General features: G+C 48.7%; 2 non-coding genes across 2 annotated transcripts; one reads left to right on the top strand and one right to left on the bottom strand.

Moving 5' to 3' along the window:
• Positions 1 to 11,556: 11,556 nt before the first annotated feature.
• On the bottom strand, positions 11,557 to 11,662 carry LOC123567744 (U6 spliceosomal RNA). Its single transcript, XR_006690851.2, has one exon. It is a non-coding gene; the product is annotated as a U6 spliceosomal RNA (small nuclear RNA).
• A 10,280-nt stretch (positions 11,663 to 21,942) lies between these two features.
• On the top strand, positions 21,943 to 22,046 carry LOC123567743 (U6 spliceosomal RNA). Its single transcript, XR_006690850.1, has one exon. It is a non-coding gene; the product is annotated as a U6 spliceosomal RNA (small nuclear RNA).
• The last annotated feature ends 415 nt before the right edge of the window (positions 22,047 to 22,461 follow it).

Raw genomic sequence — 22,461 nt, forward strand, 5'->3', positions numbered from 1 at the left:
GTTAAACCTCAAATGTCCTACTTTATGGGTGATTAAAGAGATTTCCGGCCGGGCGCGGTGGCTCACGCCTGTAATCCCAGCACTTTGGGAGGCCGAGGCGGGCGGATCACAAGGTCAGGAGATCGAGACCATCCTGGCTAACACGGTGAAACCCCGTCTCTACTAAAAATGCAAAAAAAATTAGCCGGGCGAGGCGGCGGGCGCCTGTAGTCCCAGCTACTCGGGAGGCTGAGGCAGGAGAATGGCGTGAACCCGGGAGGCGGAGCTTGCAGTGAGCCGAGATCGTACCATTGCACTCCAGCCTGGGCGACTAAGCGAGACTCTGTCTCAAAAAAAAAAAAAAAAGATTTCCAAGGGTGACTTTGGCTGGACCCCTCACCCGTATGAGATGCAACCCCACCCTCCCCAGGCCTAACTCTCCTGCCGTTGGACATCTAGACAGCTTCCTGCCTTACCATCGGCAAGGATGCTGCTGTGAAATTAGAGTTTTTTCCCTTTAAAAAGAGTCCTTCTGGGGCCGGGCGCAGTGGCTCGCCTGGAACTCCAGCACTTTGGAAGGCCAAGGTGGGCAGATCACTTGAGGCCAGGAGTTCGAGACCAGCCTGGGCAACAGTGAAACCCTGTCTCTACCAAAAAATAGAAAAATTAGCTGGGCATGGTGGTGCACGCCTGTAATCCCAGCTATTCAGGAGGCTGAGGCAGGAGAATCGCTTGAAACAGGAGGCAGAGGTTGCAGTGAGCTGAGATGGCACCACTGCACTCCACCCTGGGCAACAGAGCAAGACTCCGTCTCAACAACAACAATAAAAATATTCTTTCCTTCTTTAGGACAGATTTAGAGTAGTTTTACTGTATCACTTCTAAGGTTCTTAAACTGTTAATAAAATTGTTCTCCAAAGAATGTCTCCTTCACCTGTGTTTAGTAAGGCTGGCTTTTGTCAGAAGTCATTTGCTTTGATGTCCTGGTGTGCAGCTTGGATCCCTGCCCCGTGTGTCCCTGGGTGTGACCCGTGTCTGGATCGTTCAGCTCTCTGAGCCCTAATGCAAGCTGAGAGGGCTGGGTTGCTCTGCCAGATTCCGGGAGCCAGACAGGCACTGGGGGTTGTGAGCAAGAGCGGGGCGAGGCCGGGAAAGGGCTTGGGAACGAGGAGCTGAGGAGGCCGGGCAGGCCTTTGAGGAGCAGGCATCGCTAGGAATGCTGAGAACTTCCACCTCACGGCCAACATTTGGGGTTTTATTTGTCCGAATACGTGATTCACTCACGTGGCTACATAGGAATTTCTTGTGAATCTTTCCAAGTTTCTTTGTATAAATACAAGCAAATATGCAAATATATTCTCCCCCTCCAGCCCCAATACACATCTTTATACACAGAAAGTGTGTATCATTTCTATTCTGTGCCAGCATCATCTTGCTTTTGCGGTTACTGTATGTCTCGGAGTCATTTCCTTATCCGAACATAAAGAGCTTCCCTATTTTTTAAATAATAAACTCTTTTTTCTTTTCTTTTCTTTTCTTTTTTTTTTTTTTTTTTTTTTTTGAGATGGAGTCTCGGCCGGGCGCGGTGGCTCAAGCCTGTAATCCCAGCACTTTGGGAGGCCGAGACGGGCGGATCACGAGGTCAGGAGATCGAGACCATCCTGGCTAACACGGTGAAACCCCGTCTCTACTAAAAAATACAGAAAACTAGCCGAGCGAGGTGGCGGGCGCCTGTAGTCCCAGCTACTCGGGAGGCTGAGGCAGGAGAATGGCGTGAACCCGGGAGGCGGAGCTTGCAGTGAGCTGAGATCTGGCCACTGCACTCCAGCCTGGGCGGCAGAGCGAGACTCCATCTCAAAAAAAAAAAAAAAGAGATAGAGTCTCACTTTGTCGCCCAGGCTGGAGTGCAGTGGTGCGATCTCGGCTCACTGCAATCTCTGCCTCCTGGGTTCAAGCGATTCTCTTGCCTTAGCCTCTTGAGTAGCTGGGACTACAGGCATGCATCACCACGCCCAGCTAATTTTTATATTTTTGTTCACCATGTTGGCCAGGCTGGTCTCGAATTCCTGACCTCAAGTGATCTGCCCGCCTTGGCCACCCAAAGAATAATAAACTTTTTTTTTTTTTTTTTTGAGATAGTGTCTCACTCTGTTGCCCAGGCTGGAGCGCACTGGCGGGATCTCAGCTCACTGCAAGCTCCACCTCCTGGGTTCACGCCATTCTCCTACCTCAGCCTCCCCAGCAGCTGGGACTACAGGCGCACACCGCCACACCTGGCTAATTTTTGTATTTTTAGTAGAGACGGCATTTCACCAGGTTAGCCAGGATGGTCTCGATCTCCTGACCTCGTGATCCGTCCGCCTCAGCCTCCCAAAGTGCTGGGATTACAGGCGTGAGCCACCGCTCCTGGCAACACCTTACATTAGGATGGTACATTTGTTATAATCAATGAACCAATATTGATACATTATTATTATTGAAAGTCCATACTTCAGATTCCCTTTGTTTCCCTAATGTCCTTCTTTTGTCCCAGGATCCCATCCGGGTTCCAACCTTGTATCGAGTCCTGTCTCCCTGGATGCCTCTGGGCTGGGGAAGTTCTACATTCTTTTCATAGCTGTATAATATTCCATTTTATAAATGGCGCATTGCTGATTAACCAGTCCTCTTCTGGAGCACATTTGGGTTGTCTCTGATCCTGCTGCTACAAATAACACTACTCTAAAAGCCTTGTACCTAAGTCATTTCTCATATCTGCACAAACATCTTTAGCATAAGCAAACGTTCAGCAAAAGCCAGATGGTAAACATCTTAGTATTTGCAGAGCATCCAGTTTCTGTTATTCAACTCTGATGTTGCATAAAAGCAGCCAGAGACTATATGTAAATGAGCAGGTGTGGCTGTGTTCCAATAAAATTTTATGTGTGAACCCTGAGATCTGAATTTCATAGAATTTTTACATATCACAAAATATTCTTTTTCACAAATTTTTTAAAATAAATTTGTTTCAAAATTTAAAATGTATAACCTGGCCAGGTGCAGTGGCTCACTCCTGTAATCCCAGGTACTCAGGAGGCTGAGGCAGGAGAATCGTTTCAACCCAGGAGGCAGAGCTTGCAGTGAGCAGAGATCACACCACTGTACTCCAGCCTGGGTGATACAGCAAGACTCCGTCTCAAAAAAATAAATAAATAAAAGCATTTGTACCCAGAATAGCCAAAACACTCATGAAAAAGAACAAAGTTGGAAGACTCACAATTCAGAGTTGGAAAACTTACTGGACGGCGCAGGGACCCGGACCATGCAGAGCTAACTGATGGGGCAGAACTGAAAGCTGAGACAATTCAGGGGACAAAAAAGTGCTCATTTAGGCCGGGCGCGGTGGCTCAAGCCTGTAATCCCAGCACTTTGGGAGGCCGAGACGGGCGGATCACAAGGTCAGGAGATCGAGACCATCCTGGCTAACACGGTGAAACCCCGTCTCTACTAAAAAATACAAAAACCTAGCCGAGCGAGGTGGCGGGCGTCTGTAGTCCCAGCTACTCGGGAGGCTGAGGCAGGAGAATGGCGTGAACCCGGGAGGCGGAGCTTGCAGTGAGCTGAGACCCGGCCACTGCACTCCAGTCTGGGCGACAAAGCGAGACTCTGTCTCAACAAAAAAAAAAAAAAGTGCTCATTTCAACAAGCGCTGCTGGGAAAGGCATGTGTCCACGTGCAAAGAACGAAGCTGGATCCTTCCCTCACACCATGTGCAAATGTGAACTCAAACTGGCTCAGAGGCCAACAGGTAAGAGTGGAAACTGCCGACCAGCGTTAGAAGCTAAACCTTTGCGACTGTGGTGGCCGTGGTGTCTTCAACAGGACCACAGAAGCACGACCAACGAGAGAAAAAATGACAGACTGGACTTCATCAAAACGTACAACTTTTGTGCGTCAAAGGACACCATCAAGTGAAAAGCTCACAGAATGGAAGGAAAACTGCAAATCGCGTGTCTGGTAAGGGATTTGTATCCAGCATATGTAAGGAACTCTTACAATTCAATAATAAAAAGAAAATAACCCAATTAAAAAATGGTCAAAAGATCTGAATAGACATTCCTCCACATAACAGATACAGATGCTAGTCAGCACAGGAAAAGAGGCTCAACACCATTAGCCATCAGGGAAGGGCAACGCAAATCGCAGTGAGGCGCCACCACACACCGGTTAGGACAGCTGGATCAAGAAGACAGCACAGGTGCTGGCAAGAGTAGGGGGTGTTGGAGAAATTGGAACGCTCACACACTGCAGGTGGGATGTAAAATGGTACAGCACTTTGGAAAACAGTCCGGCTCTTCCTCAAAAGGCTGAACATGCAACCTGGCAATCCCACTGCTCGGCATCTACCTAAGATCCCATTTATGTGAAATGTCCAGAATAGGTACATCCACAAGCAGTAGTGGTTGCCTAGGGCTGGGGGGATTGGGGAGAAATAAGGAGTGACTGCTAATGGCTGTAAGGTTCTTTTTGAAGTGCTAAAAATATTCTAAAACAGGCTGGTGATGGTTGCACAAATCTGTGAATACACTGAAAAACTTTTTTTTTTTTTTTTTTTTTTTTTTTTTTTTTTTTTTTTTTGAGACAGAGTTTCTTGCTCTTGATGCGCAGGCTGGAGTGCAATGGCACGATCTCAGCTCACTGCAACCTCCACCTCCCAGGTTCGAGCGATTCTCCTGCCTCAGCCTCCTGGGGACTACAGGCACACACCACCACATCCCACTAATTTTTGCATTTTTTGGTAGAGATGGGGGTTTCACTGTGTTGACCAGGCTGGTCTCGAACTCCTGGTCTCAAGTGATCCACTCACCTCGGCCTCCCAAAGTGATGGGATTACAGGCGTGAGCCACCAAACGGCCTAAATAAACTTTTTCTTTTTTCTTTTTTTGAGATGGAGTCTCACTCTGTTGCCCAGGCTGGAGTACAGTGGTGCAGTTTTGGCTCCCAGTTTCCAGCAATTCTGGCGCCTCAGCCTCGGGACAGAGAAGCTGGGATTACAGGCGCGTGCCCCACGCCCAGCTAATTTTTTTTTTTTTTTTTTTTTTTTTTTTTTTTTGTACTTTTAATAGAGATGGGGTTTCACCATATTAACCAAGCTGGTCTCCAACTCCTGACCTGAAGTAATCCGCCCACCTCGGCTTCCCAAAGTGCTGGGATTACAGGCAAGCACCACCGCGCCCGGACCTAAATAAACTTTTTTTTTTTTTTTTTTTTTTTTTTGAGGCGGAGTCTTCACTCTGTCGCCCAGGCTGGAGTGAGTGGCGCGATCTCGGCTCACTGCAAGCTCCGCCTCCCGGGTTCCCGCCATTCTCCTGCCTCAGCCTCCCGAGTAGCTGGGACCACAGGCGCCGCCACCTCGCCCGGCTAGTTTTTTGTATTTTTTAGTAGAGACGGGGTTTCACCGTGTTCACCAGGATGGTCTCGATCTCCTGACCTCGTGATCCGCCCGTCTCGGCCTCCCAAAGTGCTGGGATTACAGGCGTGAGCCACCGTGCCCGGCCGGATAAACTTTTTAAAGAGACTTTTGTGGCTGGGCACGGTGGCTCACGCCTGTAATCCCAGCACTTCGGGAGGCCGAGGTGGATGGATCGCCTGAGGTCAGGAGTTCAAGACCAGCCTGGCCAATATGGTGAAACCGCGACTCTACTTAAAATACAAAAAATTAGCTGGGCATGATGGTGGACGCCTGTAGTCCCAGCTACACGGGAGGCTGAGGCAGGAGAATCACTTGAACCCGGGAGGTGGAGGTTGCAGTGAGCCGAGATCGCGCCACTGCACTCCAGCCTGGGCGACAGTGAAACCCTGTCTCAAAAAAAAAAAAAAGGGAGACATTTGTATTAGATCTTTGAACTGTTGGCGTCTTGGAAACGTTACTCAACCCAGACAGACGACAGAACCCTCTCCAGGGCAAAGCGCGCCCCGCTGGGACCCGGAACAGAAGGAGCGGAAGGCGCTGCGGGCGGAGTGTGGGGCGGGCAGGGACGCCCCGCCCGGGCCTCTTCAGCCTCAGTTTCCTCAGCTGCAGGGAGCGGCCGGAGAACCAGGCCCCCCCCCCGGTTGCTGGCGCCCCCCGCGCTGTCTCGCCGCTGCTCCGTTTTGACTGGAGACTAAACGCTGCGTTCGGCTCCTTTCCGGTGAACAGCAGACGCCAACTCTCCGCCCCAACCACGGGAATCACGCCAGGCAGCGGGCGGTTCCCCCAGGGCAGGGGGCGCTGGGCCCCGGCCGCTCCAGAGGGTCCCAGAGCCGGGGTGGCGCATGGACGACCCTCCCAGCGCCGGTGCAGCACGAGGCCCAGGCTGCCTCCGCCTTTCTTCAACTCCTTTCGCAATCCACAGTGCAGGGAACTGGGCTTCCACTGAGCGCGATACGGCCACTCATCCCCCGGCTGAAAGCGGCCAGCACCCTGGTGCACCTCGTGGGCCAGGTCCGCCCCCAGGAAGGTGTTCCCACAAGAAGGTGCACAGGGGCGGGGTCCTGGAGGGCAGCCGTTCTACCCACTCGATAAACATGAGGGTCCGGGATTGCACACCTGCTGCGCCGGGCTGGGTTCCAGCCCCGGACTGAGAGCCCGAGCCACGGGTGCTGGAATGCGGCTTTTCACCATGTGAAAAGTTGCTTTAATTACAAGTTCATTAGCTATTCAGCGGGGGCAGCTTAGGGAAACATGAAAGTCAAATGTTGAAAAAGAATTTGAGAAAGCACTGCCGACGATTTTTCGTTGGTTCAGATCTCAAATACTGCAGAGCTGAGCCACCTCTGTCTTCCCCTTGGACAGATTCTGCCGTGGGTTGCTAGACTACCATGGAAACAAGGCCAGCTGATGCCTCTACTAACCTGGAAATAACCCAGGTTTCTTTCTGAGTACAGCAGGTCCTGCCAGCTCTTGAAAAATTGTGCAGCTGGGTGCGGTGGCTCACGCCTGTAATCCCAACACTTTGGGAGGCCAAGGCAGGCGAAATCACCTGAGGTCAGGAGTTTGAGACCAACCTGGCCAACATAGTGAAACCCCGCCTCTACTAAAAATACAAAAATTAGCTGGGCATAGTGGTGGGCGGCTGTAATCCCAGCTACTTGGGAGGCTGAGGCAGGAGAATCACTTGAACCCGTGGGCGGAGGTTGTGGTGAGCCAAGACTGCACCCCTGCACTCCAGCCTTGGCAAAGAGTGAGATTGCATCTCAAAAAAAAAAAAAAATTGTGCAAAAGCAGAAACAAGCTTGCAGTAGCCAGTGTCCCTTTTGGCCACCACCACCCAGGACCCACCAGCTTCTGGAGGGTGGCAGCTCTGCTTTCTTCGGAGTTTGGCCCCAGCTCCCAGGAAGCAGAGAGCCTGGCACCTCACAGGGGCTCAGCATACATGCAGAGGAAGTGCCCTCTGGATGCCAGCCCTGCACCACCCGACCTCCATTCAGCTGACAGATGGGTCCCGAGCATGTCCTTTCCCCAAGCAGTATCCTGGGAAGAAAGGGACGCAAAAGAGGGCTCAGCCTCAGGCCTCCATGTGCTTCAGAGAGCTCTCAGAATGTGCTTTGGGGAGAGTAGGGTGGGGAGGCTGAAAGTAGAGAGTCAAGTCCACAGCAAGGGGGCCTGCGCCAGAGTGCACAGAGCCGCGGGAGGCCCCAGAGGGACTGAGGAGGCTGCGTCCTGGGCTCCACGGTTGGGAAGAGGGAGAGCAAGAGAGAGGGACAAGGCGACTCCCAGGGTGAGCAAGGGGAGAGGCTGGCGTGGTGCATGTGGCGATGGACGAGGGTTGGAGATGTCAGTGTGAACTCATGCAGCTGAACACAGCTACAGGTAAGGTTGCATAGGAAAATATTTGTGTTTGTGTATGTGCAGGGCTTCGTACACACACGTTTCTTTCACTGACCAATGAGGCCCAAGCAGCAATGAACAAACCTAGTGCCCAGGTCTTGATTTCATGAAAGTTGTCAGAATCACTTCTGTTTTAAAAAACAAAATAAAACAAAACGCCCTGACAAACAGGCCTGAGGAAGGCCCTGAAGAGAAAGGCTCTCACACATCAATGCCTGAAAACAAAACGATCAGAAAAGACTGCAAAAATGGACTCATACGGACTCATGAAAAAACAAAAAGAGGCCAGGCGCGGTGGCTCAAGCCTGTAATCCCAGCACTTTGGGAGGCCGAGACGGGCGGATCACGAGGTCAGGAGATCGAGACCATCCTGGCTGACACAGTGAAACCCCGTCTCTACTAAAAAATACAAAAAAACTAGCCAGGCGAGGTGGCGGGCGCCTGTAGTCCCAGCTACTTGGGAGGCTGAGGCAGGAGAATGGCGTGAACCCGGGAGGCGGAGCTTGCAGTGAGCCAAGATCACGCCACTGCACTCCAGCCTGGGTGATAGAGCGAGACTCTGTCTCAAAAAAAAAATGAAAAAATAAAAATGCAAAAAAACACAACATTGCACAAAGGCCATTGAAACCTACACAAAAGCTACCGTGAAAACCTCTACCCAGAAACTGCCTGTCTAACCTTGAACTGGCATTGCCTTTGTTACTGATCTTTGTAGCCAAAGATAAATTTTTGATTTTTTTTTTGAGATGGATTTTTGCTCTTGTCTTCCAGGCTGGAGTGCAATGGTGCAATCTTGGCTCATCGAAACCCCCACCTCCCAGGTTCAAGCGATTCTCCTGCCTCTGCCTCCCAAATAGCTGGGATTACAGGCACCTGCACCACCACACCTAGTGAATTTTGTATTTTTTAGTAGAGACGGGTTTCTCCATGTTGGTCAGGCTGGTCTCAAACTCCCGACCTCTGGTGATCCGCCTGCCTCGACCTTCCAAAGTGCTGGGATTACAGGTGTGAGCCACTGTGCCCAGTCAGTCAAATAGAATGATCTCAAAACAATTATGTCATCTTCCTCATTCATTCTGTAAAGGCTTCATCTTCTTTCACCCCCAGCCCTCACCCCCAGTAATGCACATAGTTCACTATGGCACACGTATTCCCACTGCAATTCCCCATTCCCAAATGAATACCATTTTCTTGCCGGGCACAGTGGCTCACGCCTGTAATCCCAGCACTCTGGGAGGCCAAGGTGGGTGGATCACCTGAGGTCGGGAGTTCAAGACCAGCCTGACCAACATGGAGAAACCCATCTTTACTAAAAATACGAAACTAGCTGGGCATGGTGGTGCATGCCTGTAATGCCAGCTACTCGGGAAGCTGAGGCAGGAGAATCTCTTGAACCCAGGAAGCAGAGGTTGCAGTGAGCTGAGATCAAAGCACTGCACTCCAGCCTGGGCAACAAGAATGAAACTCCATCTCAAAAATATATATATATATACACACATACATACACATATATATATACACACACACACACACACACACACACATATATATATATAATTTTCTTTTAAAGAGCCTCTCCCTGATACTTCAGTTGAGATAAATGGTGTCAGAAGTGGGACCTGAAAAGCAGTCACTGTTGGAAGGAAACCGTGGCTCTTAGAACCGGCGATTCCCACCTGAGCTGCTAACTCCTGCCTCTTGCCTTTTCTGCCCTGCTGAATCTTCTCTCAGGCCAGGCCTCCCTCTTTTTAGGTAGAAGCTCTCCACTTTATTCAGGATTTGGTTTGGTTATAAGGTTGCCTTAATAAAAGCCCTTACATTCCTCCTAGGATCAAAACAGAAAAACAAGTGACTTTCTTGACAGAACTCAGATTCTGTCTGGAGGTATGTCTTTCTGGTAAACTCACTGTTGATCACTGCTCCTAGCTGAATGTTTCATTGGATCTACATGCCTGGGTCAAAATTTTTTTGCAAATCCTGATTATAGTTTGGTCACACGCATGATTTGGCCATTTTCCCTTTTTTGTTTCTAAAAATCTTCCAAGAACAAAAATAAACATTCTAAACGGTGGACACAGGGTGGCTAATTAAAAACCACTGGGTTTCACATTGAATTCATAATTGGAAAAAATACGTACTAGGAGATACAAAGAAAAAACTTTTTTAAAGCTGCTAGGCCAGTCACCACCATCTGAAAACACTGGTCGAACTCCTAACATTCTCTGACAGGATTTACAGAATTTTCTTTGCTCTAAAGATATTAATAAGAAACAGAATGGGATTCTTAAATATTAAGACATGCCAAGTTTTCTGGGACTCCAGCCACCTACATATTATAGCCTATTCTCATGAACATTTTTTTAACTGGTGGACAAATTACATCAAGAAAAATTAAGAGCTCACATTATCATTATTCAAACAGTCTTTTCAAAAAAGAAAAAGCCTTCAACTATAGAGCTAATGTGGAGAGCCTTCTAAGTTCTCTATTTTTTTTCTGCTTACTTTGAATCTGCTAACTTTTCTAATGGGTTTGAGATAAAACTCACAGCTTTAGCATTCCAGTCAATATTTTTTGTAATTATTATAAGAAAGAGGAGTGGATGTGGTAGCTCACACTTGTAAACCCAGCACTTTGGGAGGCTGAGGCAGGAAGATTGCTTGAACCTTGGAGTTTGAGACCAGCCTGGGCAACATAGTGAGACTCCATCTCTACAAAAAATAAACAAAAAATTAGCCAGGTGCGGTGGTGCAGAGCTACTTGGGAGGCTGAGGTGGGAGGATCACCTGAGCCCAAGAGGTGGAGGTTGCAGTGAGCCGAGATTGCAGCACTGCATTCTAGCCTGAGCAACAACAGATTGAGACCCTGTCTCAAAAAAAATGAATAAAAATAAATAAAGGTTACATCCATGTAACCTTTTTAAAAAAAACTTTTTTTTTTTTTTTTTTTTTTTTTTGTAAGACAAGGCTTGGCTCTATTGCCCAGGCTGGAATGTGGTGGAGTTTAGGACATTCACAAGGTGGCATCTGCACAACTTTTGTTTTTTTTTTTTTTTTTTTTTTTGAGATGGAGTCTCGCTGTCGCCCAGGCTGGAGTGCAGAGGCGCGATCTCAGCTCACTGCAAGCTCCGCCTCCTGGGTTCACGCCATTCTCCTGCCTCAGCCTCCCGAGTAGCTGAGACTACAGGCGCCGCCACCATGCCCGGCTAGTTTTTTGTATTTTTTAGTAGAGACGGGGTTTCACCGTGTTAGCCAGGATGGTCTCGATCTCCTGACCTCGTGATCTGCCCGTCTCGGCCTCCCAAAGTGCTGGGATTACAGGCTTGAGCCACCGCGCCCGGCCCGCACAACTTTGTAAATGTCCTAAATGCATGGAAGTGTACACCCTGAAATGGTGGGTTTTTTTTTTTTTTTGAGATGGAATCTCGCTCTGTTGCCCCAGCTGGAGTGGAGTGGCACCATCTCTGCTCACTGCAACCTCTGCCTCCTGGGTTCAAGCGATTCTCCTGCCTCAGCCTCCCGAGTAGCTGGGATTACAGGCGCCACCACACCCGGCTAATTTTTGTATTTTTTGGTAGAGACCAGGTTTTGCCATGTTGCCCAGGCTGGTCTCAAACTCCTGACCTCAGGTGATCCGCCCCCCTCGGCCTCCCAAAGTGCTGGGATTACAGGCATGAGCCTCCACACTTGGCCAAAAAATAATTTTTTAATATTTATAATTTTATTATTTTAAAAATATGGAAGGCTTCACGAATTTGCATGTCATCCTTGCACAAGGGCCCTGCTAACTCCTCTGTGTCACTCCAATTTTAGCGTCTGTGCTGCCGCAGCCAGTGCTGTGTAACTATCTCTGTCTTGCTTTCAAAGTCTTTTGATTATCACTTCAGTGAAACAAACGACTATTATTTCACAGTGACCTATGATCACCTTTCGTTCAATTGTTTTAAACCTTTTAACATCTTTAGCAGCTTCTCCAAGAACAAAATTCTAAATTAAGTTTTTCTGACCTAGGCTTAACTTTGGGATTTTCTAGTTGGGCCCTAGGAGAGCCTTAAAAACTTATCTCTCATTTTGTTGAGGCATTAAATGACTAGGCTTATTTAGTAAATTATGTGAGAGACACTATCAAATAATAAATTACATTAGACGTTCTTTCAGTTAGTTATGTTATTAATACAAATGTTTCATGGCTGGGCGTGGGGGCTCACACCTGTAATCCCAGCATTTGGGGAGGCTGAAGCGGGCGGATCACTTGAGGTCAGGAGTTCAAGACCAGCCTGGCCAACATGGTGAAACCCCATCTCTACTAAAAATACAAAAATTAGCCAGGCGTGGTGGCACACGCCTGTAATCCTGGCTATTCAGGAGACTGAGTTAGGAGAATCACTTTAACCCAGGAGGCGGAGGTTGCAGTGAACCGAGATCGCGCCACTGCACTCCAGCCTGGGCGACAGAGTGAGACTCCGTCTCAAAAATAAATAAATAATGTTTCAAAATTGTATAAAACTTAAAATCTAATATCATTAGTCATAATTTTAGCTGTTATAGTAAATCTTCTTTAAAGTTATATTTATGTAAATATATTAATGTGAATATCCTACAGATTATGTACAGCTTATCAGTCTGATGGCCCACGTGAACCGTAGAGATCCATCATTCCACACTCTTCATTTACAGCGATCTGCAGTGTTGAGAGGCTCCAGCCATCACACTCACTCATAGGCAAGTCCCTTAAAACCTGATTTCCTGCCGGGTGTGGCAGCTCACGCCTGTCATCTCAGCACTTTGGGAGGCCAAGGTGGGCGGATCACCTGACATTAGGAGTTCGAGACCAGCCTGGCCAACATGGTGAAACCCTGTCTCTACTAAAAATACCAAAATTAGCCAGGTGTGGTGGTGGGCACCTGTAATCCCAGCTACTCAGGAGGCTGAGGCAGGAGAATCGCTTGAACCCGGGAGAGGGAGATTGTAGTCAGCCGAGATTGCGCCGCTGCCCTCCAGCCTGGGCAACAGAGCAAGACTCCATCTGAAAAAACAAAACAAAACAAAAAAAACCTGATTTCCTGCAGCAAAAATGAAATGACTCAAGAAATTACCACTGGCAGAGAACAAAGAGGGTGGAGAAGTGGATGTTTCACACAAGTCACACAAGGCCAGGCTCAACGTAGAAACATGGAAAAATACAGTATCTGAGGCCAAACTAACCAGGAGCAAGTCCTAGCAACAGCATTCACTAGATACAGAACTATGGGCACGGCGCGTTTGTTATTGTTCTATGATAAAAAACCTCAGTGAGGTCAGGCACAGCGGCTCGCGACTGTAATTCCACTGCTTAGGACGGCCAAGCTGGGAGGATGGCTCAAAGCTAAGAATTCAAGACCAGCCTGGGAAACATAGCAAGAGCCCAACTCTAAAAATAAAATTTAATTTAAAATTAAACAAAACAAAACAAAACTTGGCCAGGCATGATGGCTCACACCTGTTATCCTAGCACTTTGTGAGGCTGAGGTAGGTGGATAGCTTGAGACCAGGAGTTTGAGACCAGCCTGGACAACGTGGCAAAACCCCATCACCATAAAATTAAAAAAAAAAAAAAAAAAAAAAAGAGCAGGATGTGGTGGTGTGCGCCTGTAGTCCCAGCTCCTTGGGAGGTTGAGGTGGGAGGATTCCCTGGGTGACAGAGCAAGACCCCATCTCAAAAAGAAAAAAAAAAAACTTAAACGCGTCGTTGGGTAAAACTTTCAGTGTTAACGGAAGGAAGACACGCCACGCTGGAAATGAGGTTTTCCAGGCGCTCCACTCATCCTGGCGCGGGGCTCAGGCTTGGCTCTGCCACAGTCCACACCATCTCCTCAACACAGAACGACGACAGGCCCCGGCCCGAAGCCTGCACATCTCTCAGCCAGAGCTCCTTTCACAGGCACAGGTGGTGGGAGTTGACCGTCCACTCAGCGTCCCAACAGTCTAAGGAAGGCGTAGCAGCGTGGGCTCCACGGCAGGTGCAGTGAGGTAAATCACACTCGCCCAGGCTCCCCCATTCGTGGTGACAGAAACCCAAGCGTGGGGCCATTTAAAAGAGTAGTCGTGACAGCTTAGGAAGGAGGATCTGAAGCTTTCTTTGTTTTCTCCCTGCCAATATCTTTAGGGGCTTCTCCAAGTTTCTTGCTGAAGACATGTACAGGCCTTAATGAGGCTGGTCCACCACAGTCTTCCGATTCGAGGCACAGTAAGTGGCCCCTTTCTTTCCTTCTCTGCTTGACTTTTCCGGATTCCAAAGAGTGTTTGTCAAACTTCCGAAAAGATGATGACTGATGATTTTTACAAGGATGTGAACCGTGAAAAGTGATCCCATGCCCCGCAGGATGGGGTTTCACACTGACATTGCTACAGACCTACATTAGGTGGCAACAGCCCTGAACCCCCAAAGGAATCTAACAACATACAAGACAGGATTGTTTCTGGCCGGGCGCGGCGGCTCCCGCCTGTAGTCCCAGCACTTTGGGAGGCCGAGGCGGGTGGATCACGAGGTCAGGAGATCGAGACCATCCTGGCTAACACGGAGAAACCCCGTCTCTACTAAAAATACACAAAATTCAGCCGGGCGAGGTGGCGGGCACCTGTAGTCCCAGCTATTCAGGAGGCTGAGGCAGGAGAATGGCGTGAACCCGGGAGGTGGAGCTTGCAGTGAGCCGAGATTGCACCACTGCACTCCAGCCTGGGCGACAGAGTGAGACTCTGTCTCAAAAAAAAAAAAACAAAAAAGACAGATTTTTTTTTTTTTGAGGCAAGGTTTCGCTCTTGTTGCCCAGGCTGGAGTGCAGTGGTGTGATCTCGGCTCACTGCAAGCTCCACCTCCCGGGTTCACGCCATTCTCCTGCCTCAGCCTCCTGAATAGCTGGGACTACAGGTGCCCGCCATCTCGCCCGGCTGAATTTTGTATTTTTAGTAGAGACAAGGTTTCACTATGTTGGTCAGTCCTCAAACTCCTGACCTCAAGTGATTCACCCTCCTCAGCCTCCCAAAGTGCTGGGATTATAGGTGTGAGCCGCTGCGCCTGACCTTTTTTTTTTTTTTTTTTTTTTTAAACACTGGGTCTCACTCTGTCGCCCAGGCTGGGGTGCAGTGGCACAATCACAGCTCACTACAGCCTCGGCCTCCCAGGCTCAAGTGATCCTCCCACCTCAGCCTCCTGAGTAGCTGGGACCACAGGTGTGCACCACTGTGCCTGGCTAATTTTTGTACTTTTGTAGAGATGGGATCTCACCCTGTGGCCCAGTTTGGCTAAAAGCAGATTTTAAAGAGCAGTAAAGGTTTTTAAAACTTAATTGGTCTTTTGAACCAAAGTCCTCCCTTCTCCAGGTTTCTCTAGGTCATCTAGCACTTTGGTTGTTTGGTTAAACTGTCTTCATCCAGCCTCCTCAGCAGTCGAGCCCGGGCTCCTTGGCCCCATAGGCAGCTGCCCGCACTCACTCACTGCTCCACCCTCCCGCAAGGCCTCCCCAGCCCTCCCTTTTAAACTACCTGTAGTTTAAAACAGTTTGGTAAAGTAAACTTTCGTAAACAAAGATGAAAACGTTTGCTTTTTCTTCCTACTGATTTCTCCAAAATTCAAACTATTTGTGAGTACTCTTAGGACAATATGATCATTTGCATCGGTCCAATTAAACTCCATTCTCTCTTTTTTTTTTTTAAGACGGAGTCTCATTCTGTTGCCCAGACTGGAGTGCAGTGGCGCGATCTCAGCTCACTGCAACCTCTGCCTCCCGAGTTCAAGCGATTCTCCTGCCTCAGCCTCCTGAGTAGCTGGGATTACAGGCACCTGCCACGGCAGTCGGGTAATTTTTTTAGTTTTTAGTAGAGACGGGGTTTCACTATCTTGGCCAGGCTGGTCTTGAACTCCTGACCTCAGGTGATCCGCCCACCTTGTCCTCCCAAAGTCCTGGGATTACAGGCACGAGCCACCACGCCTGGCCCCACATGGTCAAGGCACTGACTAAAATGTGATATTTGAAAATGTACACAGGGCCGGGAGCCCTGTAAGGTCCTCTGAGCTGGCCACACTATGGTCAAGCCATCCTGACATTCCCCCACCCTTGTGATAATGTACATTGTGATATTCCCAGTTCTTGTGAATGTACTTTGTAACATTCCTCCCTCCTCTTGTGACAATACACGCTCGCCGCCCTTATGAATGTACTGTGTAACATCCATCCCCTGCCCACAAAAAATTGCTCCTAACTCCACCGCCTATCCCAAACCTATAAGAACCAATGATAAGCCTACCACCTTCGCGGACTCCTTTCTCAGACTCACCCCCTTGCACCCAAGTGAATAAACAGCCTTTTTGCTCACACTAAGGTTCAGGTGGCCTCTTATACGGACGACGCACGTAACACCTACATTCTTCTAGATTCATCTAATCTTTCTTTCTTCCATAGAATTACTAAAAATGGAAACTTCTCTGTTCCTGAAGTCCTATCAGCTAAAACTAGATGAATTCTCCAAAAGCAGCCTTGCGTCTGATGGGTGGGCCACACAAAAAGTTCACAGTACCCCCTAATGCCATAATCAGAGACATTCAAACTGCAAACCAGGTTGCGAATCGGACGTTTCGTGCTGTAGACGGCTTTCCCCGGATGCCAGAACAGGACTCCTGTCACGACGAGGCTCTTACCCATCTCAGTGCCCACCTCTTCCATGGAGCAGGACACTGGTGTCGCTGAACCTTCACGATCCATGGCTTCTGCTGGCAACTCCACAGAACCTGACCCAGGAGATCCCTTAGTCCCGGCTGGTTAAGTAAGGAAATGCCTGTGCTGTTGCTGACACCACGTGCTGCACCTGGAGAAACTCCTCTGGGAAAGCTGAGACCCACATGCACAAAATAAGAAAACAGGTCACAGGGTCGCAGCTGGTCTCACCCACCCTGTGGCCATCTGATTTATTCCCCTGGTTGCCTTTACGCCTGGGTTCGTGACTCAAAGCCATTATGCAAACTGGGATTGCCACATTACTATTAATTTTACCTTGTATTTCCCCTTTTCAAGCTTTGCGTTCGTTCCTTGTTAAATTTTGAAGTACAACTCCTAGCAGAATCATGCTGGCCCAGCGTGTCAAGATGGCAGCAAGAGACTCCAAAGCAGAAAAAATTGAACTCAGTAACGGGCCCCAGGGGGACTTAGCCCGGGAACCACGCTCTCCAAACCTCTCTTATTGCTCAACTGTGGCTAAAAGGGTTTTGACATTGACTCCTAGTCACCACCCACAGTAACCTCACCCAGTGTGCGGCAAGACCAGCAACCAGGACATCCCCAGGACATCAAAACCTAAGTACAGGGCCGCGCGCAGTGGCTCACACCTGTAATACCAGCACTTTGGGAGGCTGAGGCGGGCAGATCACCTGAGATTGGGAGTTTGAGACCAGCCTGGCCAACATGGTGAAACCCCATCTCTACTGAAAATACAAAACTTAGCCAAGTGCGATGGCGGGCGCCTGTAATCCCAGCTACTCAGAAGGCTGAGGCAGGAGAATCACTTGAACCCAGGAGGCAAATCGGAGGTTGCAGTGAGCCAAGATTGCGCCACTGCACTCCAGCCTGGGTGACAGAGTGAGACTCCGTCTCAAAAAAACAACAAAAAACTAAAAAGCTAAGTACAGAAAGACTGATCAGTGATGCCTGAGAAAGTTTTTTGTTTTTTTTTTTAAACAGAGTCTCACTTTGTTGCCCAGGCTGGAATGCAATAGCACGATCTTGGCTCACTGCAACCTCTGCTCCACCTCCTGGGTTCAAGCAACTCTCCTGCCTCAGACTCCCAAGTAGCTGGGACTGCAGACGCACACCACCATGCCCAGCTAATTTTTGTATTTTCAGTAGAGACAGGGTTTCAGCATTTTAGTCAGGCTGGTCTCAAACCCTTGACCTCAGGTGATCTGCTCGCCTCAGCCTCCCAAAGTGCTGTTATTACAGGCATGGGCCATCTTGCCTGGCCTCTTTTTTTTTCGAGACAGTCTTGCTCTGTCACTCAGGCTGGAGTGCAGTAGCGCAATCTCAGCTCACTGCAGCCTCTGCCTCCCAGATTCAAGCAATTCTCCTGCCTCAGCCTCCAGAATACCTGGGACCACAGGCGTACACCATCATGCCTGGCCAATTTTTGTAGTTTTAGTAGAGATGGGGTTTCACCATGTTGGCCAGGCTGGTCTCAAACTCCTGACCTCGAGATCCACCTGCCTTGGCCTCCCAAAGTGCTGAGATTACAGGCATGAGCCACCACATCTGGCTGCCTGAGAAAGATCTCCATCAAAGGGGGAAATATGGCCGAGCACAGTGTCTGACACCCGTAATCTCAGTGCATTGGAAGGCTGAGGCGAGAGGATCTTTTGAGGCCAGGAGTTCACGACCAGCCTTAGCAACATAGTGAGACCCCTGCCTCTGCAAAAAAATCCTTAAAAGTTAGCTGGGTCTGGTGGTGCACACCTGTGGTCCTAGCTACTTGTGAGATGGAGGTGGGAGGATTGCTTGACCCTGGGAGGTGGAGGCTGCAGTGAGCTTTGATTACGCCACTGCACTCCAGCCTGGACAACAGAGTCCCCTCTCTCAAAAAAAAAAAAAAAAATTGCCTGGGTGCAGTGACTCAAACCTGTAATCCCAACATTTTGGGAGGCCAACGCAGGAGGATCCCTTGAGCCCAAGAGTTTAAGACCAACCTGGGAAACATAGGGAGACTCCATCTTTATTTATTTTTTAAAAATTTAAGAGGCCGGGCACTGTGGCTCATGCCTGTAGTCCCAGCACTTTGGGAGGCCGAGGTGGGCAGATCAAGAGGTCAGGAGTTTGAGACCATTGTGGCCAACATGGTAAAACCCCGTTTCTACTAAAAATACAAAAATTAGCTGGGTGTGATGGCGCACGCCTGTAATCCCAGCTACTCAGGAGGCTGTGGCAGGAGAATCGCTTGAACCCGGGAGGCGGAGGTTGCAGTGAGCTGAGATCACACCGCTGCACTCCAGCCTGGAAAATAGAGTGAGACTCCATCTCAAAAAATATATATATTAAAAAATATTTTTAAAAAGGGGAAATAGGAAAGTTTTCAGAAGCAAAATGGAGTTATTAGTGTAAAAATAAAATCACCTGACAAATAGAGCCAGGGAAGATTATGAAGGGAGGGTTCTCAGCCTTGTATGCCTGATAAAAACTACCACAAAAGAGTTGCAAAAACCACAACTTTGCCCAGAAAATACTTCTGCGAGGAAATCTGCCCAGCGACGGCCTGTCCAACCCTGGACTGGCATCATCTTGTCATTCATCCTCGTAGCCAAGGACAATCATTTCAAAACAATTATGTCATCCTCATTTTCCTTTAAAACCCTTTTTCTTCCTTTTCCCTCCTTAATATACACACAGTTTACTATGGCACACATTCCCTCCCAAATAAATATCTACATCCTCTAGAGAGCCTCTTTCTGTTTCATATTTAGGTTAGGAGGTTCTAATTCCATTCTCCAATACAAGGAACTCAGGGCCAGGCACGGTGGCTGTAATCCCAGGACTTTGGGAGGCCAAGACAGGAGGATCACTTGAGCCCAAGAGTTTGAGACCAGCCTGGGCAACCTTGTTCCTACTAAAAATACAAAAATTACCCAGGCGTGGTGGCATGCACCTGTGGTCCCAGCTACTCAGGAGGCTGAGGTGGGAGGATTGCTTGAATCCGGGAGGTTGAGGCTGCAGTGAGCTATAATCACGCCACTGCACTTTGGCCTGAGCAACAAAGTGAGACTGTGCCTCAAAAACAAACAAACAAAAGCAAACCAAGCAAACAAAAAAACACAAAACAAGGACTGGGGCAGGAAACACACAACCTTATAGTTGCAGAAAGTAAGAACGTGCTCAACACAAATAAAATCCCCAGTCAAGGGCGGGGCATGGTGGCTCATGCCTGTAATCCCAGCACTTTGGGAGGCCGAGGTGGACGGATCACCTGAGGTCAGGAGTTCAAGACCAGCCTGGCCAACATGGTGAAACCACATCTCTACTAAAAATACAAAAAATTAGCCGGGCATGGTGGTGGGCACCTATAATCCCAGCTATTCAGCAGGCTAAGGCAGGAGAATCATTTGAACCAGGGAGGCAGAGGTTGCAGTGAGCCGAGATCGTGCCATTGCACTCCAGCCTGGGCAACAAGAGTGATACTCTGTATCAAAATAATAACAATACACTTTATAAATAAATAAATGTCACATGAGATCCAGACAGGGCCCTTGCACAGAAAAAAGGACATTAGAGAAAAACTCAGGGAACCTGAATAACATGCGGATTATGCTTAATGACAATGTATCATTACGGTTCATTCACTGTGACCAATGGACCATGATGAGATAAAATGTTAATTACAGAGGAGAGTGGGTATAAGGTGTATGGGCACTTCAGCCATTATGGAAACAATGTGGCAATTCCTAAGAAATTAAAAATAGAACTGCCACAGGGCCCAGCAGTCCTTCCCCTGGGCCTGTACCCAAATGAATCAAGCTCACCACCCATCTAGGTGTCCACACTCACACACGTCCACCACAGCACTACCCACAGCGGCCAAAGCGGGGAACCACCTGGGCATCCATCAGTGGCCGGACAGATAAGGAGAATGTGGTGTATATGATCACATGGAGGGAGATGACGGACTATTGTTCAGCCTTAAAAACAGATCCTGCATTTGCTACATGGATGGACTGGGGGTCACGATGCAGCAAGACAAGCCAAACACAGAAAGAAACATCACAGGATCTCACAAATATGCAGAATCTTAAAAATAAATAAATAAGTAAAGGCAGGGGTATTGGGTGCGGTGGCTCACACCTGTAATCTCAGGATTTTGGGAGGTCAAGGTGGGAGGATCACTTGAGCTCAGGAGTTTGAGACCAGCCTGGGTAACATAGTAAAACCCCATCTCTACAAATTTTTTTTAAAATTAGCTCAGTGTGGTGGTGTGCACCTGTGGTCCCAGCTATCTGGGAGGCTGAGGCGGGAGGATTGCTTGAGCCCAGGAGGTCGAGGCTGCAGTGAGCTGTGGTCGTACCACTGCACTCCAGCCTGGGCAAGACAGCAAGAAGCTGTCTCAAAATAATAAATAAATAAAAAGGCGGGGATCAAATATATAAAGACAGAATAAAACAGTGGGCGACAGGGTGAGCCCCTTCAAACGGGCTTGTGTGCACCTGAGGGCTACAGAGAATAATTATGTTCCAGGTGTTTGCTAATGCGTGGATCACGGCTGCTCTGACTGTGGGAGGAAGACGGGTGCCTGTGAGATGATGCAAAACTCACCTGTTCCACTGTGGTCACCAATTTACTGCATATACGCACCCTACAACACCACGATGTACACCTTAAATGCACACAATAACATTTTTTTTTTTTTTTTTTGAGACGGAGTCTCGCTATGTCGCCCAGGGTGGAGTGCAGTGGCCGGATCTCAGCTCACTGCAAGCTCCGCCTCCCGGGTTTTTACGCCATTCTCCTGCCTCAGCCTCCCGAGTAGCCGGGACTACAGGCGCCCACCACCTCGCCCGGCTAGTTTTTTGTATTTTTTAGTAGAGACGGGGTTTCACCGTGTTAGCCAGGATGGTCTCGAACTCCTGACTTCGTGATCCGCCCGTCTCGGCCTCCCAAAGTGCTGGGATTACAGGCTTGAGCCACCGCGCCCGGCCAATAACATTTATTTTTAAAAAAGATACGTGGGGCCAGGCGCAGTGGCTCACACCTGTAATCTCAACACTCTGGGAGGCCGAGGCGTGCAGATCACCTGAGGTCGGGAGTTCGAGACCATCCTGACCAACATGGAGAAACCCCATCTCTACTAAAAATACAAAATTAGCTGGGCGTGGTGGCGCATGCCTGTAATCCCAGCTACTCAGGAGGCTGAGGCAGGAGAATCACTTGAACCCGGGAGGTGGAGGTTATGGTGAGCCGAGATTGTGCCATTGCACTCCAGCCTGGGCAGTAACGGCAAAACTCCATCTCAAAAATAAAAAATAAAAAGATACATGGGAACTTTCCTATATTAATAGTTTTTCTATAAATTTAACTTCTAAAAATTTAGAACTTTATTTTTAAAAAAACAACAGACTGCTCACTTCAGCAACACCTATCCTAAAACTGGAACGACACAGAGATTAGCGTGGCCTCTGCACGAGGATGACACAAAAATTCATGAAGTGTTCTGTAGTTTTATATTATAAATAAAAATAAAAAATAACACACACATACAAAACCGTGCCTCAAAACATGTCATCTAGGGGCTGGGTGCAGTGGCTCACGCCTGTAATCTCAGCACTTTGTGGGGATGAGGTGGGTGGACCACCTGAGGTCAGGAGTTCAAGACCAGCCTAGACAACATAGCGAAACCCCATCTCTACTAAAAACACAAAAATTAGCCGGGCGTGATGGCGCATGCTACTCTGGAGGCTGAGGCAGGAGAATCGCTTGAACCCGGAGGCAGAGCTTGAAGTGAGCCGAGATCGCACCACTGCACTCCAGCCTGGGTGACAGCGAGACTCCGTCTGAAAAAAAAACAAAAATATGTCAACTAGGAACACCTGTGTTCTGTGTTCTGTTCTGCCTGAGTCTGCTGCAAGGCCTGCCGGG

This window comes from Macaca fascicularis, chromosome 11 (assembly GCF_037993035.2).
Source record: "Macaca fascicularis isolate 582-1 chromosome 11, T2T-MFA8v1.1".
Classification (NCBI taxonomy): domain Eukaryota; kingdom Metazoa; phylum Chordata; class Mammalia; order Primates; family Cercopithecidae; genus Macaca; species Macaca fascicularis.